The following is a 19,287-nucleotide window of genomic DNA, read 5'->3' as shown; positions in this document are numbered from 1 at the left end:
TCTTTGGCCAACGATTAATTGTTGGAACCACATCAGTGGTATCAAAGCGTCTTGATCCCCTTAATGGACGTTAAAAAATGGAACGAGTAGTTGGCTTGAATCGAGTCAACACTTGCGGAGTTGCTTAATCTTCTAATAAACTGACCTCGGTTCCCAACACCTATCGCTTCTGCAACCCCAATGCCAACACTGGCCACTGCCGCCTCACTACCATCCCTCGCTGTCATCAAATCACCTCCATCAACCTTTGCACTGCCACTAAAACATGCTACAACATTAGTCACACCGAAACCCATAGGAAAATGGGTGTTGTCTGACACAAAGCCAGCCTCGGAATGAGTTTGTTTACCTACGCCATCTACACCGAAATCAGCCCCGTAACAAGCATCATTACCTGCATTAATAACCCGGCCAACACTTACAACCGTATCAATGCCTAAAACCACACCATCACCTGTTCAAAAAGTGTCGAAGCAGGCCACAGATCCAACGAAGGAAATAAAACAAATGACACCAACCAAATGGGCGCTTGTAAAGCGCGAGTGGCGCCCACCATGGCATCTCGATATTACTTCTCCAAATGCCGTAGAAAGGACCGATGGGTGGCCACCGTGGCCTATTACCGAGCCTTTTCCGATCTCATCCTTAGGACAAGGATTGCTTAACGAGGATGGATTGTTACGTGCTCTATTTAATTATGTATAATAATTTATATTATTAGTTGTTTTCTCATTTATTTAAAATCAGTGTGTTAAGTAATGGGTTAAGCATAGAGTGGGTAAGAAGTAGTTGGTAATTTGAGTCTTGTTAATAGAGCCATGTTTGCACTTTGTGAGGATTATGAATGAAGAATGTTAATTTGATCTAAGTTTCTCTCTAAATTTCTAGTGTGGCTTCCCGTCTAATATCTTTGGCCAACGATTAATTATCGGAACCACATCATAACCATAATCAACATCCTAAATATCAAACAAAGATTAAAGCTTAAACTTGTAAAAGATATTTTTATGTGTCAAAAAACTAATAAGGAGATTTGTATAAAGCACCAACCTTTTCTAAAACGTATGGGCCGCTCAAAATTAGGAATGAGGTTAGCGGGGGTGAAGTGTAGAGTTGTAAAAAAATTCTGGTCTAGAACCGGTTAACTAGAAACCGGACCAGTTCGTTTCTAAAACCGGTTTGTCAAACATAAACTGTTTCAAATTGTTGGTTCATATAGCGATTTGGTTATTTAACAATCAAACCAGTTTAAAATTGAACCAAATCGGTTCGGATTAGTTTGGTTATTTCTATGCTTAAACCGGTTTCTAAATCGAATTGGTTCAGGTCAAAACGACTTTGACTATGCAAAATCCAAACCGGTTCGGTTTGAAAAAAGACCGGTTTTGTACACCTCTAATATAGTGTTCACAGAGTGGCCTAAGCTAGAGTTAGTATGCTATCTTACACTTAGTGCTTCTCCCTTTCTACTTAGCAGGAAAAAATAAAACTCATTTACTTAAATAAAAAAATATATGGTGAAAATTAATGTATAAAGGGCGTTTAATGTTGAATGAATACAAATCCACTCAGAGGTTAAATAATAATTACATAAAAGGTTGAAGTATGTTATTAATTACGCAAGTATTTAGATTTTGAATGTTAACGGTCCTTTGTATTTGTATATTTTCTATATATAATGTAATATGTTAAGCAAAGTTTTTGTTTCGCGCATGTAATTTTCCTAAACTTAGAAAATAAAAGCGTAATCCCAACATAAAAGAAAAGGATTAACATATACAACGAAAGTTAAAGATGAAATTACATCAATTTTTCTAAAAAATGCTTTTAACGTAGAATGATTTTTATTCGAAGATTTCATCTATAATGAATTTCCTTATGAGTTTGGTCTCTGGGTTATGACCAATGGGACATAATGTTTGAATTATCCTTCGGTGACATGCCAACATAGTACCCCTATGGGTGGTTACTCTGAAATCTAAGATGATTAGGTAGTTAAAATAAAATGATAGTTGAAAATGATAATTTATAAAAAAGTTGCATGTGAGGGTTGAACAACAAAAGGCCACGTTTTCAAGCTTATCATCTTTTACCTAATACGAGAACCATCCAACGAGTCTACATCAAACAAGCAGCTCACCTAAAATCCAACCGTCCATATCACCGAACTTAGTTTCATCACAGCCGTTGGATCATTTCATTTTCATCAACAAATAAATAGTTATCTTGTCTTTAACCACCACACATTCTTCGTTCCATCTGGCAAGACTTTCTTCATATCTACGGTTTAATTTGTGACTATTTCATTTTCATATTCATTCCTGTAAATCGTTCTCCGATTAGATTCGTCACATATCTCGTTTGTTATATATATATATATGTAACCAAGTCTGTTGGAGATTACAGTGAGAAATGAAGCTGAGGTGAATAATCGAAACTCATTGTTAATAATATTCAACAACTAATCATGTAAGATATGCTGGTGCTGGTGGTGTTGTGTGTGTTATGTAATGGCAGGTCAAAAAAGTCTTAATAATGAAATGGTTGTTTTTGGTGGTTTGATGGAAGGAGATGGCACGTCCGGCTCTCCTTTTTATTCCGTCTGTGCACGTGTCTCCATCTAAATATCACACTAACTATTACTATCACAAATATACGTTAAATCATATAATCAAATAGCAAACACCGGATATCGTACAAGTGAACCAACTTCTCAACTATTTGCATACACAGACAATCGTTACAGCTTCATTTTATTTAACGAATACTTAGTACTAACCGTTGTTGCATAATTATGAATTATTCAAGTTTAGAAATACAGCTATGTTTAGTCGCCAAACAAACTTGATATTATTATTGATATTGAATATTGCTATCAATCAATTTCATATGAAGATAACGGTATTACTGGTGGTTAATTATTGTTAGGCTTCCGTGTAATGTTATGGATACAATTTCAGGTCTGGTGTTCCCATCGGTTTGTTGCACAAAATTTACATCTTGAAGTATGGTTTTCCTTTGAACTAAAAAGATTGTTTTTGTTATGTTTTAAACATAAATGTTTGTGGCTGTGTGGTTGAACTTCACCAAACATCGACCAAGTCCTACATAAGTTGGGAACATGGGCGGCCCTTTAGGATTTACCATAATAAAACAGGGCGCCCTATTTTATCTAATATTGGATTGGATCATAATAAATTGGAAGCAAGAAAACTGCAGTTTCTGGCTCTTAATGTGTAAGGCTGAAGGCTAGGTTTCATAAATAGCAAGACGGGGAATTAAAAAGCGGAATCAGTAGTTCAGTACCAAATCTTGTTAATCTAAAGCCTTCGTTGCCATGAAACCTTGTGTGGTTGTTGCCATCTATATAGAAGCTTCGCGTCCGTGGGCTGAATTAGTCAACGTTTTGTCCACATTTTTTTGTTCTCATTGCTACTATTCAGAATAAGTGGTGAAGGTAACATCTTGGATTTTACCTGTATTGTGATCTTTCGTGCATAACTACATTTGAACTTGTGATACGATTGTATGATCCAAGGATGGAGGTTAGATTTCCTCTGAATTCTTGAAGCCTCTTTTGTATTGTTTCCATGAGTTTCGTCTTCTGGCGTTGGAATGTCAAAAATACTTTTGAATGTCTAGAGACACCTATTATGGAATATGGGTGAGATTGAAAAGTGGCCCGGTTGTGAAGCTTAATGTTGTATTGATTAGGTTTGTTCGGTTTTGGTATGACAACCGACCATTGAAAGTGCTGAACATACCGGACCGAAGCTACTGCGACTAAATTTGTTGTGAACTGTGGTCAAATGTATTTATTTTCCAACATTTTCAGTTTCGGTATGCTTTGGGATTGTATTCTCTGTATCTTCAATGGCTGTTTCACGCCGAAATCGAACTTTTCAGGTCGGTATACCATTTCTATTTTTGGTCATACTGTCATAGCATTCATTTTTGGTATCCCAAGTTCATTAGTAATATGTTGAGAAATATGTTGGTTGTATACGTTTGTGGTTTTGATGACAATTTTTAGGCTTGAATAGCTTGAAAGCATGTTTTCTTATAGGGTCTAATTTTATTTATTTTCTATGTTAGACTCTCAAAAAAGATCTCTGCTGAAAAATACATGGTATATTTTTTTTCGTTATATTTTCAAGACTTTAATTGACGAAGCTGATGCCTTTTGAATTCCTTATCTTAATGCTTCCGCTCCAAGATAGAGGTATACGAAGATTGCTATGGGTTCATTTTCAAGCGTGCATGTGTTGTAGCAGTCTTAATAAAGAACATAGAAGAACATAGTACTTAAAAATGCTAAAACATTAAACCGTTAATTATAGATCCATAAGCTCATTTGGTAAAGAGTGCCCATAAGATTGATGGGAGAATGGTGGTTCGATTCCACCCGGGTCTCTAGTTTGTGATTAATATTTCTCTTGAATTAAAACTCTAGTTTCCTTTTCATTCTCGTATTGTTGATCTTTCATATCAAAATTACTCTTCATTCATATCATTAAGGCGATGTGGAGAAATGAGGACATGACTTTTAATTTATAATTTTTGTTTATTTAGTTTATTAACAAGTTATACAAGTTAAGTTGGTCTAAAAGACTTGAACTATTTCTAGTTCTTAATTTACGATAGGAAAATTGGTTTTTATTGGTTCCAACTATTTCATTTTTGTTAGCGCTGGTCCCAAATTTTATTTTGGCTGGCAACGGTCCCAACTTTCACATACGTTTCTTCCACCAGTCCGCGACTAACGGAGTACTAACTCCGTTATGTAAATGCTGATGTGTCCGTCATAGTTGTCAAAATCATGTGACATGACAGCCTACATGGACCTTATGTCAAAACAAATTTTCCTTTACGATATTATCCTTTTCTTTATTATTTTATCTAAATGATTTTTATATATCTTTCTATGATTATACTTTAATTTAATCTTCTATGATTATACTATTTACATTATAAACTTAGTCTATTCTCATAAATTTAATTTTAATTGTAATACAAGTATACAACCTTCCTGTATTTCAGAAATGTAAGTAAATTTAGTCATTCACGAGCTAATAATATCTATCTACTTTTCGGACAATTATATTAATTATATCACAACCATATGAAAGGCAACAGACTATTTTCTAGTCTTAAAGACATTTTTCAATGCCGAGAACACTAGAAAAAACAATTGGACAAATTATTTTTCTCGAACCTAATTTCCTCGTTGGATCTTTAGTCGGACCTAGAGTCTTTAAGACATTTTTATTTGGAAGTCGTTTTTATTTTACTCCCTTCGAGTCGCTCCTCTTCAAAAGTGTTGGGTTTTACTGTGAAATAAACTTAAAATCATAGATAGTGTTTGATGACTTTATAATCAAAGTTGGGCTACATGATTACTTGAAGTTCAAGAAACGTCACAATCAAGAGTTCTTGTACCTAAAGATCATGAAGCTGTGCACGGACATCTCATACACAATTATTTCGCTGAGAATCCACCATACAGTGATAGGATGTTTAATTAGAAGAAGGTTTTACATGTCTATAGTACTATTCCTACAAATAATTAGAAGAAGGATGTTCATGGAGATGAACTTTGTACATTTTTTAACAGGATATTATGCTAGATGTAAACAAGTTTCACATCATTGTAGAAGTGCACATATACGAAACATCAATTACTAGCATTCAAGAATGCTTTGGACGTCTTATGATGAACACTTGAGTATGTCTGAAAGAGTTTCACGTAAAAGTGTACAATACTTTTGTGAAGGTGGTACTCAGTTGTATGAAAAAAGAATGTTTGCATAGGCCAACCTCAGCGGACATTTAACTTTTGTACGACACACATGAAAGTACAAATGGGTGTCTTGGACTAGTTGGTAGTACTAACTATTCACGTTGAGCTCGAAACAATTGCCTATAGAGGTGACCACGAGTACCCTATGATTATGCTCGAAGTGGTAGTTTCCCAAGATTTATAGTTTGGCATGCCTAGCTTTTTGGCTTCTTGGACGTCAACGGTCCCAACAATGACCTTAATGTCCTTAATCAATCACCATTATTCAACAATGTTGTACATGGATATGCACTCAAGCGTCCATTTGTGATACATGGGGTAAATTTAAGCATGAGTATTATCGTGATAATGGGATATACTAGGTGAAGTTAACAACTTTTTAAACAATCAAATGGTGATGCAAATAAGTTTTGTCACTGTTTGCATTCGAAGCGGTGAATCTGCCCCTGCAACCCAGCTACCTTATCAAAAGACAACTTTATTTACAACATTTATGTTCTAGAACTTTCGGATGCAAATGTTGGAAGTCTTAAAAAATCTTCTATGATGATATAAGCAATTACTAGTTGGAACCAGCCAAAGGCGGCAGTAACGATTGGTACTATGGTCTTTCTCATTTGGAGAATGAAGGAATGAGTGTTGACCGTGACTTGGACTCCATACCGAGCCATACTATCGCTCACACGGTTACAAGATTCTCTTACAACAGTGGTCCAACGGTTTTTAACCGAGCTTTTATCTTGTATGTTTTTAAACGAATTTTAAGAAAGTTTCTATACCACAACAAGTGATCAGTTCTTTAATATGGGTTTTTTTGGTTCATGCACTCTTAACTTTGCATAAACTGGCTGGATCTAAAGGGTCCGGTTAATATTCTTTTAACTTGGCCTAATGAAATTGCAAATAAAGTTGGTGCAAGTAAACGTGCAAATGAAGCCGGTGTGGGTGAACTATCAAGAGTCATATGGATATATATGTTCCTCTTATCCTTTATGAGAATATGCTGGTGTTTCTATTTAGCATTTTTCCAGTTCAATTTTGAGTTCAACAAGTTGCATTTAATGGTAATTAAAATTAAAAAAATGGTTCAAATGATAATTTAATGATGGAAAGCTTTTATAAAGAAATTTATGAAATATTGTTACTGCTACAATATGACATGCAGAATGTGATGCTGAAGTATGAAGTTTACAATCTCCATTTACATGATTTAATTTCTGAGGTTAAAAATTTTAATGGAGGTATGTTTTGTTACGTGACAAATAGACAAGGGGATAAATTCTGATTTTTGAATACTATGATGGTTACAGATAGTTGAATGTTAGTAGAGTTCACTTAAATAGATGGATGAACGTAATGGAAGGTATCAATGAATTTGAGATTACTTTTTCTCTTTATCGATTTTGTGCTTGATTATCAATTGTATCTATAGAGGTAAGGTAGTAAAAAGACCCAAATACCCATAAAGATTACCCGCGGGTGAGGACTCTCAAAAGTCACCCTCGAAACATTTTAATCACCCGTATAACTTAAGTCAGAGGAATAATAAGAATAAAATCCAGAGACTATTTGCGGAGTAACCCAGACGTCCTCAGAAGTCATCCGCAGGGTAGTATTCCCACCCGCGAAGGTGATTAGAGGCTGACGTCAGAGGGACAGCTGTAATTAACTAACTTCCTTCTAGAAGTTTTACAAAGATCTTTCTTTGGGGAAGCACGTGATGCAACAACCAATCAGAAAAGGACAGGTGATGAGTTTGTTATAACCGTGCACATGGCAATTGAACCCGTCCTATCGTATGCGGACACATGTCCAGGTTGTTACAAGAGCATCTTCTGGAATAGACAACTGGACCAATAATATTCCCCAAACCCTTCGGCTATAAATATCTTCATCTCTCCATGAGGTATTCATTCACTCCCCACTATTACTAAATATACTTCAAGTACATTTCTATATCTTAGAATAGTACGTATTCTAACTCCGGAGGGTGGTTACGAGAATACCCCACTCGTGTCCTCCCCGTAGCGAGCTCACGGTGGCTGTTTGCAGGTTTCTGTCATTGGACTTGAATGATTGGGCTTGTATCGTTATGTTTGGTAATTACTTGACCCGAATCCTGTGGACTCATTGATCTAACTCCTTAGGGATTAGATATGTGCTTCTTCATTGTCTCCATTCGTGCTTGTGCTAGAATTGTAAACGTTTTTGTTGTTCCGAACTATATGAGTCAATCTCTTCAAGGGCCGACGGAAACCCCAGCGGTAATAGACGTTCGGCTGGTTTCGTCACACCTGGAGGTCCAACTCTAGGTGATTTAGGGCACGTAACAATGGAAACTCGTCGGAATCTCTCGGAACCAGATCTGGAAGATGGATCTGGTAATTCTGCTCCAGCGAGACTTCATCGTCATAACCTCATATCTGAAGGAGTTCAGTCTCCTAAAAAATGGTTGCGCCTGCAACAAGAGAACGCTCTAGCTGAATACGAACGCATGATTTATGAAGAACGAATTCGTGCTCGTACCTTAATTTATGATGAGATTCCTCTAAGATCTCCATCTCCCCCTCCAACATTACGGAGGAGCCAGATGCGTGAGAGTCTCCGGACTGAGAGATTTTCAAGAGGAATAAATCGGAAGGAGAGGTCGTGATAGAGATCACCCAGTTGTGCGGGAGTCCTCTCGCAAAACTGAATACGACCAGAGCCATGATTCCAAGAGTCAGAGAGATCCGACATATCACTGTGACGAGGTTAGTTACTTTAGCGGTGACAGTCAGGTCATCGGAAGAGAGGGAACTAGTCGCCCACGCGTGATAGTTCGTCATAGGGAATATTATAGTGATGCGGAAGAAGACTTCATAAAACCATACCGGCCCGAAGTATTCGCAGAGAAATCAAAGTTTATCCCGAGCATCGCCATGGCTCCGTTCCCAGTTAATGTGAAAATTCCTACTACCTTAGGGAAATACAACAGAATATCTGATCCAAGCGATCACTTACTTAATTTTGTGGCAGTAGGTGGAGTCAGTGGGTGGACCCTTCTTTATTGGTGCCATATGTTTGCGTTGACGTTGACTGAGGTGGCTCGGGAATGGTTCGAAAAATTACCCGATGTACAGATTAAAAGTTGAGACGATCTGGTGGCTAAGTTCTCCCAACATTCTAGTCAGCAAAAGAAGCACACTCGAGATCCATCTGAAATATTAGATGTCGTTAGGCGAGACAATGAGTCTATCGAAGACTTCATTTATCGGTTTAATGATGAAAGTTTAAACATTAGAGGAATCATCGAGGATATGCTGAGAGGAGCCTTCCGCAAGAATATGCGAAGTAATGCCTCCCGTTGCTTAACCGGCAAAGATGGAATTCCTAAAGCATGGGATGAGATAACGTCTGCCGTGAAACTTTTCGCGAGTAAAGAAAAGACTTTGGGGTCTGAAAGTCCTAAACAAGCATCGAAGGTGGAATTTCAAAATTCACGGACGAACAGGTCAGCCAAAGGATCAATTTGGTCAAGACTTCAACCTCCTGCGGAAGCTTCGAAGCAACCAGGCGCAAGAACACTAATTGGCAACAAAAATAAAGCAAGTACTTTCCCGCAGAAACAGTTGGACTCAGTTGACAAAGACTCCCTCAATAATCTTAACCACAGAGAACGTGATCTTCATGAAACCTCAACCGCTCGTGAAGAGAACATTTCTCAATCCCAAGAAGCATTGTACGTTTCATGATGATATCGGTCACAACACAGATGATTGTGTTACCTTGAAAAATGAGATCGAAGCCGCAGTTAAATATGGAAAGTTGGAATATTTAGTAAAAAATGTAAGGCAAGGGAATAACAAACCTTCCGCACAAGTCAATCTTGGCCCTCCTAAAAAGCAGGTGAAAGATTTGAACGTTCATATGATTCAAGGAGGACGAGTCAGTGAAAACAAAGGGCAAGAGTTTGATGAGGAAGAATGGAAAAGTGAACCTGTAATATTCCCGCAGGTTAAAGGAGGTCCGTGCAACAAGAATCCACTAATAATTACAGCACTGATCGGTCACTATCGATCATAATATGTTTTCTTTGACACGAGAAGTACGTAAGACATAATGTATGAACAATGTTTTGAATAATTAGATAAGGAAGACAAGGCGAGGTTGAAGCCAATTCATGCGCCAGTGTCCGGTTTCGATTATGAGGTGATGCATCCGCGAGGGGTGATTTATTTCCCCGTTACACTCAGTGATAGAATTCACTCACGAGCTGAGGATGTCGAACTCCTGGTTTTACCAGCCAAGTCAAAAAACGATGTTATCCTGGGACGCGAAGCAATAGGCGATTTTAATGCTCATCCGTCCATGGCTCATGGTGCGGTAGGAGTTCCAACACGCACCGGAGTAGCAATCATCCGCGTAAACAGACATTGTTTCACGACGGAAAGTTCAAAGCCAAGTAAAGTACCGAAGCAAGCAGGAAGAATTGAATCAAAAAAGTGGGTGTTGAATAAGAAAATTTCAGAGCAAACAGTCACAATTGGACCTACTATCTCTGAGATAGTAAGGCCAATTTTGAAACAATTGTTAACAAGAAACATGGACGTATTCGCTTGGCAACCTGCTGACATGACAGGTGTTTCGAGAAGAATTGCGGAACACAAATTGCGAGTGAATCCAGCATTTACCCCAGTGGTCCAGAAAAAAATGAAATATGGGTCCCGAGCAAACGAAGGCTATGAATGAGCAGGTTCAAGATTTATTGAACGCTGGGATCATTCGTGAAATTCAGTATCAAACATGGGTGGCAAATCCGGTCATTGTTTCCAAAAGTAATGGAACATGGCGGATGTGCATTGATTTCAAGGACCTCAACAAGGCTTGCCCGAAAGATTGTTATCTGTTGCCAGAGATTGACTTAAAAGTTCACGTGGTGGCTCCTTTCAAGTTCAAATGCTTCCTTGACGCTTCTAAAGGTTACAATCAGATCCGTATGGCAGCAGGCGATGAGGATAAAACTGCATTCCGCACTGATCAAGGCACGTTTTGTTACAAAATGATGCCTTTTGGGTTAAAAAACGCGGGTGCCACTTATCAACGTTTGATGGATGAAGCCTTCAAAGATCAAATTGGAAATAACTTGAAAGTGTGCATAGACGATTTGGTAATAAAAAATATAGAGGAAGACCAAATGTTGTGGGATATAGAAGAAACATTTAACACCATGAGAAAGATCAACATGAAATTTAATCCCAACAAACGTTCTTTTAGGATGGAGGAAGAAAAATTCTTAGGCGTGATTGTTACAAGCGCGGGTTTCAAGGCGAACCCATACAAGGTCCAAGCAGTCGCCCGCATGCCTTCACCGTCTTCCCTCAAGGAGGTGCAAACACTGAATGGTAGATTGGTGGCCTTGAGCAGATGTTTAGCCAATCATGCGGCCAAATCTTTCCCTTTTGTGTCAACATTGAGAAACTGTTTACAGAAAGCACATTTAAATGGACCGCGGAAGCGGATCATGCATTTTTGGAAGTTAAGAAGTGCTTGATGGATTTTCCTACTCTGATCGCGCCGCAGGCGGGAGAACCGTTGACTTTGTATCTGTCAGCATCCGACGTCGCCATTGGGGCTGTACTGTTTACAGACAGAAAGAATATCCAAACGCCTATCTATTATGTAAGCAGAACATTGACGGATGCGGAAACCAGATATTCAATGCTTGAAAAATTAGTGTTGGCACTAGTCTATGCGGCCAGACGCCTCCGCAGGTACTTCCAAGGATATCCAAACAACATACTTACTAAATACAAATTAAGAAGCGTATTGAGCAAGCCCAAATTCTACGCGGAGATTTTGTCTTCCGCAATAACGAAGCGTCAAGTCAAGAACCTTTGGGCAAGTTAGGCCCAACTTGGGAGAGGCCATACCGTATAAAAGAAGTGTTATCAAAAGGCGCCAACAAGCTGGAAAAATTAGACAGAACAGAGATCCCGAGAACTTGGAATGTCGCACAGTTGAAAAGTGCTACATTTAAAGAAGGTTTTTTTGTTTTTATTTTTATTTTCGACCTGCGTGCCACCAGTAGACAACAACAAAATGTGCGTAGCACTTTATTACTTTTGTGTAAATTGGCTTGGGTGCCGTTTTTATTCAAGTAAACATTTAGCCGCAATATAATCCTATGCTAAACATTATCTTTACTTCTGACCTGCGTGTCAAATAAAATTATCCCTGGCCTGCATGCCAAAAATGACCCGCGTGTCAGAAGAAATTATTCCTTGCTTACGTGTCAGAAGTAAAATATTCTTGGACTGCGTGCTAGAAATGACCCACGTGTCAGAAGAAATTGTTCCTGGCCTGCGTGCCAGAAATACAATTATTCCGGGCCTGCGTGCCAAAAGTGACCCGCGAATCAGTAAACTTAAAGAATCCTTTATTGATATACAAAAAGATCCTAAATCTAACACTTATATTATTTATAAGACAAAAGTGTGAAGGATGAAAACTTCTTGTATTAAGTCAAAATGGGATTATTACAGAGCATGATTACAAAATATAATTACAATATAACTATGCTAGAGGATCTTGAATGCTTGCTCCTCCCCGATCTTGAGTTTCGGATGGTGGGGTATCCAACTTGGGAGAAGTTGGAGAAGTTGATGGCGTATCATCTGAGGGCGCGCACAAGTATTCTTTCAAGCGTTGGAAGTCATCCTCTACGGATGAAAATTTGGGAAGCATAGTTTGAAGGGGGGATGACAATTTGTCATATTCCTTCATTCGTTTGTTGTAATCCCTCCCAACATTAAGCCCATGCAGCGTGTGCTCCTCAACAGAACGTTGAGCCTTCGTATACTCCACACCTTCCTCAAATCCAACTTTGCGGCTGGCTAGAGACCATGTGTTGAGCAAGATAGCAAGACTATCTACCAACTCAGGACCATCCTTGATATGATCAATAACCTATCAGACATAGGGAAAGTTCAGTTGTTAACAAAAGGAAAGAATACGGAGAAAGAGTTGAAGGAACGGAAATAAAAGGTACCAGTGCAGGGCCCTCAGACATCAGCCATTGTCTCTCCTCCTCAGCCTTTTTGGCTCGCTTCTCCACCTCCCTATACCCATCTGCAAGCTGCAAGTTATCTTCATGCAGCTTATCGGCGTGTTGCTCCAGCTGCTCGTGAGCTTTTAGGAGGGCAGCATGGGCGAGTTTAAGATCCTTCGCCCTTTTGTCCATTTGTTCAGCCTGTTCCTTCCACAGCCGAGCCTCATCTTCAAAAGATTGAATCAGGTTACCTTGTTTGGTAACCCGAATCTCCAGTGCAGCGTTGGCGTCAAGGGCTTTGGCCAAGTCTGCCTCCTTGCGCTTTGTCTCGTCACGGGCGGCGGAAATAAGAGCATTTTGTATTTTTTGAAAGCCTCCTACCATGAACGAGCAGCGGCAGCCTGGCAATATTTCTCTGCCTAGAGGGCAATTTCTGCATCTTTTAGCTTCCATTGAGCAGTGTTAGCTTCGCTGCTCCTCAGCCATATTTTTGGCTTCCTCAGTCGCCCGGGACATTTCGTCCCACTTCTTGCCCATGGATTGCCACTCTCGCATAATTTCTTGCCCATTGGCTACGGTATTAGCCAAGACAAAGTTAAAGCTATGGGCAAGATCTTGGCGGGGCGGCCGCGTTGGATAGCACACTCAGCAGGAGGGATTCCGCAGCTTATATATTCACCACAGACTTCTTGATCTGTGAACTGGGATCCCTGCGTTAAAGTCCAGTGCGGGATGTATAGGTGGTCATCCTCCCTGGGATTCGCCACTCTGTAATAGTCAGCACTGGAGAATTGGGAGTGGGAAGTTTCCCCACCACCCGCTTGATGCGGAGGCGAAGAAATTGAAAAATGAGGATGAGACGGCGGAGGAGGAGACGGTGAGCGGTGCGGAGTCTCTTGTGATTTCGAACCCTCAGTGTCTTTAGCCGGTTCCTTCCCTTTTGAACCAGATACGTCATAGGGTATGACGATCATTGACGGAGGGGATGGTGGCTTCTCTATTGATACACCTGAATCAGATGTATCAGCAACTCTTGCAAGGTAAGGAATGATAATGTTAGCCAAAAACACAAAGTACAAAGACAGTTATTCTATAGTTTCAACAACTTATGAGCAGAAGCCTGCATCAATTCCTTCATATGATCCGCAAGGCGGACCTTTTGCTTCTTCGGGCCAGCCACCATCTTCTTCTTTTGGGCTGGTTCTTCCTGCGCATCAGCACGACTGGTCTCCGCGTCACTTGCCTTGGAAGTCTGATGTTTCCTCTTTTTCTCTAGGTCTTCTAAATCACACATAACAGCCATAGTTTCAGGCGTATCATCAGAATTTCATCGCGGGGTGATGATTCCTCACTGAAGGACATAAGTACAATCACCCCGTCCGAAGTTAAAGCATTTAACGGGCACTGGTACAATGAAAACGCATCTAGCTGGAATATCGCCTCAGAAACCACAGGCTCTGCACGCACCATCTTGGGAAAAAGAAAATGATCCCGCATCTTATCCAGAATAGGCAGAGTCTGCACATCACGAATGCGCTTCTGAACGCATCCCACGGTTTTTTCCAACAGGGCATCAAGCATTGATCTCTCACCTAAATAATACAAAAAAATGTAAATCGAAACACGCGACAAAATATATGAAAGATGCAAAAGATTAATCTCATCCTCATTTTCAAAGAACTGCTCTAGATCTGGATATGGCTATAAACGGCTCATCCCGGCCCACACAAGGGCTTCCTTAGGGATGGTTTGCATTGGCGTCGGCTTTTGAATCAGCACGCTAAACCACTCTTGACCCTCAAAGGGAGCAATGTTTAAGTCTGGAAGCCTCTCGTTAGCAGGACGACGGACCATCGTGATCGGGATCACATCCTCCCGCATCCAGAAAATTTTTTTCCTCCAATCATAAGAATTGCGAAGAGATTCAGTGCCTATAATCCTCTTGGACATAGTGGCACAGTTAAACCACCCGTCGCGGCCATGCATCTTGTAAAAAACTGAAAATTTATTAACTTTGGGCACAATGTTGTTCGCCCTACAAACGAATTCAAAATGGTGAATTCGCATTAAGCCGAAGGGATGGACATGTGACAGGTGTATCCCGTGGTTGGTCAAAATATTAGCTAGGAACTTGGTTATCGGAAACCGTAGATTCCCGGACGAGAAGCATTCAGCGTAAACAACCATCTTGTCGGCCGGAGGCTTGTCAGCAGTTGAACCGGTAACCGGAAATTCCAGTTCCCATTCAGGCGCTATACCATACGTCGTTAAGAGCTTTTCTAAATCGGATTGCTTCTAGTTTATCTCAACCATCTCTATAGACGGTGAGGAAGAAGCCTTCTTGTCACCAGCCATTATATTAGAAGGAAATGGAAAACAACGAGCTATGGTGAAGATGGAAAAAACTAATTTGCTTTAAGAAAAAAAGGGAAGAAGATGAACAAATTAAGACGATTAAAGACTCAAAGGGGTGTAAATGCCCTATTTACACCCATCGCAACTAATGCGATGGGAGTTTCGACAGTGGATAGATAAAAAGAGGGTCCAAAGGGATTATGCCGCGTCACGCGGGAAAACAAAAAAAGCAAAAATTGCGTACAGTAACATACAGTTGACAGCCGACATAAACGTCACGTCAACTGTGTGGGTCATGCAAGCTGTTTCATCGTCCTTTTTCATTGTTATCCTCACAAACACAAAAATATCTCCACCAAACACAAAAATTCAAAAACTTCCCACAAAAAACCTTAAGTTCAAAATTTCACCCGCATAAAACTTCACGCGGAAGAAACAATGGACTGGGGGGACTTATAGAGGTAGTGTAGCAAAAAGACACAAATACCCATAAAGATTACCCACGGGCGGAAGAGGACTCCCTAAAAAGTCACCCGCAGAACATTTTAATCACCCGCATAACTTAAGTCATAGGAAGAATAAGAATAAAATCCATATACTATTTGCTGAGTAACCCAAACATCCTCAGAAGTCATCCGCAGGGTACTATTCCCACCCGTGAAGGTGACTAGAGTGTGACATCAGAGGGACATCTGTAATTAAATAACTTCCTTTTAGAAGATTTAGAAAGATCTTTCCTTGGGGAAGCACGTGATGCAACAACCAATCAGAAAAGGATAGGTGGCGAGTTTGTTATAACCGTGCACATGGCAATTGAACCCGTCCTATCGTATGTGGACACGTGTCTAGATTGTTACAAGAGCATCTTCTGGAAAGGGACGGCTGGACCAATAATATTCCCCAAACCCTTCGGCTATAAATACCTTCATCATCTACATAAGGTATTCATTCACTCCCTACTATTACTAAAAATACTTCAAGTACATTTCGATATCTCTCAACAGTACTTATTCTCACGTCGGAGGGTGGTTACGGTATTGTCCTTCCTGTAGCGAGCTCATGGTGGCTGTTTGCGGGTTTCTGTCATTGGACTTGAATGATTGGGCTTGTATCGTTAAGTTTGGTAATTATTTGACCTGAATCCTGTGGACTCATTGATCTAACTCCTTAGGGATTAGACCCATCTTTCTTTAGTATCGTAACATATGGGCAGTATCTTCCACGTCATGCTCACGATTAAACTTACATCCTTTAATTATCTCGCGTGGAAAAACCTAATGGTTCCACTATTAACCTTCCAGAATCTGATACCATGTAGATGGCTCATCCACTTCACCGGTGACAGAAATTACCCAAGGGAAGAAAACCAATCCTCTATATATTTTCTACTTGGTCTGCCAATGATCAGAAAGTTTCCATAATCCTAAATGCCTAATTATCTTAATAAGCCATGGCTGAGGTTATTGGGACTCCACGGATCGACAATTCTGGGTAGCCCTTGACTCCACAATCCACATACAGTAATACAGTAATACATCCATTAGACGAATTCAAACCTTTCATGATCAACTTCGCCATACCGTGAAAGGTATCCAGCTCAACTGTGATTGATGTGCTAAAAACAGTCAATTAAATATTAACTAAATTAAACAAGTAATAAAAACTAGGCCTAAGACTCAACTACACAAAACACCGGCAGGTGAACCGATCAATTGTACTAAAATTAAGTAAGTCCGGAATATCTAACCCACATGACTCTATAAATTACGTTAATTAACCTAATTAAACTCAATTACAAATTACGGCTATTTATTAAATAAGATTCACGGGGGGTTTTTATTAAACGACTATTAAACTAAGAAAGTAAATAAACAAGTAAACTAGAAAACAAGCAATCAAACACAAGATCGAAACCAATAAGAGAAGGAATCTACCTATGTAAGAATCCCATGCATCAACAATCATCAAGCAATGGACAAGTAACATGATATGGAAACTGATTTCTAAACATATTCATCTAACAAACCCTAGAGGACCCTCGATTTAATCAAGTAAAATCCTAAAGAATAACTATTAGTTTATTAAGCAATCAGTTGGATTAATTTCCTCACAGTCATCAATTAGGGTTAATTAATAGTATCTAAAGCAAGCAATCTCACGAAACACTAAACCCTAGATGGCTTGATAAACTAACTATGACATCATGAACAAGGATCAACACAATAACCAAGCAAGAATATTGTCACGAAAAACCTAACCGAGTATGCGATTGACCAAGACACATGAACAACTCCTCACCTCACAGCTATTGGAATCAGCAGAACATTATAACCCTAATAAACTATAAACAAGCTTTTATGATCTAATAGGCCTATTCAATCACAATAATCAAAACACCAAGTAATGATTAAACATAAACCCAAAATCAAAAGAACAAAATCAAGAGATAAAATATCTATGTGAAGCAATAGTTAACAATCAATCAAGATAATAAACACTCATATGCGTCATGAAAGCAATAACAAGTCTTTACTATTAATATAACGAAACCATAATTAAAACAATCGTCCAAAGCAAGAATCAAGTCGATACATGTTCATCAAACCTAGGTAGACATGAAGTCTAGCCTAGAATCATTATTAAAAACAAATCCAAACAAAGAAAACAAAAGAGAGTAATGATAAATAACAAGAATGAAGAAAGTAGAGCGATAAAACACTTATAACTTCTTATTTGATTGAATGAATGAAAGCTTCTTGATCTCTAATGTAATCAACCTCCAAAAAACCTTCAATCTCTTGGCTTCTCTCTCTAAAAACGGCTAAAACAAGCCATGAAATTGGCTAGTGTTGCACCAACAAGTTTATATAGTGCATGGCTGGGCCTTTTTGTGAAGATTGCTGGAAATAGGGCTGGAGGCGCCGCGCGACCAGGCTATCCCTCCATGGCACCGCGGCGCGGCGTGCATGGGGAGGGGGCTACGAATTGTTTCTTCAATAACAAGCTAGAACTTGTGAAATCTTGTGTAATCCTTTCCTTGAACTCCAAGCAATGATAGGAACCTTCTAGAACTTGTGAAATAATCTATAAGGAAAAACGAACTTAAACCATGTAACCATTGATGAGCAAAAAAGAACTTAAACCTCACATGAAATGATAGAAAGAATTAGGGTTTAACACGCGAGACACCAAAAGATTTGAAACATGATAAATATATAATAAACTTGACTCAAAACCTAAATTAATAAATGATCAACAAAACACGAACTAAACCGAACTCAAAACCTTAAATATACATAACTTTACAAGAGATTTGAGATGTATAAAGAGATGTATATCAGTGATCATACATGCTTTGCTTGCCCTTTATTGAATTTTGGTTGAACTCTATCACGTTAATGTTCGGCATTTTGACCCGTTAACATAAATGCGTGCAATAACAAATTTTTACTAGTAACCCGTTAATATTACCAAATTCTAACCAAAACAGATTAATATAGGTCAATTATTGAAAAACACAATTTCAGAAACCTGCTAATAGAAAAAATATATATTGACAAGTGTAACTGTAACATTATCTTACAGGTTGCACAAAGTTGAGACCGGTTACCATCTAGCAAAGCCGGATCGTTTACCTCAATCTCCCGTAAAGGCACATGTTCTGTAAGAAACAAGAATATTGACTGTAAGCTGTAAGAAAAGTCGGCATGTAGTTTAAGTAGCTATAAAAAGAAGATGTAACTGACCAGTGACCATCACAAGATGACTTAGTGATAACGCACCTAAATCAGTGAATTTTTTCCAAAGGGTTTCGAGTAAACATCATGACGACTATTTGAGTAAACATCATGACGACTACTCACGACCATCGTCGTTCAGGACAAAAAAAATCAAAAATAAAACATGTAACTTTAGTAGAATATTCTATTTGAAATGGAGGGCAACTTTAATAAAATTAACATGGGAGTTTATAATTTGTCTAATATTAAGATATAAACAAAGAAAAGAAAAGAAAACGTGTGAGAAAAATATGTGAAATTGGACTATAATTAACATTTGCAATAGATGGTAGCTGGACTTGGAATCTTATCCATTATAACTG

This window comes from Bidens hawaiensis, unplaced genomic scaffold (assembly GCF_021521415.1).
Source record: "Bidens hawaiensis isolate Kalapana, Puna unplaced genomic scaffold, B.hawaiensis_p1.1 tig00040431_1, whole genome shotgun sequence".
NCBI classification, from domain to species: Eukaryota; Viridiplantae; Streptophyta; class Magnoliopsida; order Asterales; family Asteraceae; genus Bidens; species Bidens hawaiensis.
The sequence above is the reverse complement of the archived record's forward strand: the minus strand, read 5'-3'. Positions refer to the sequence as shown.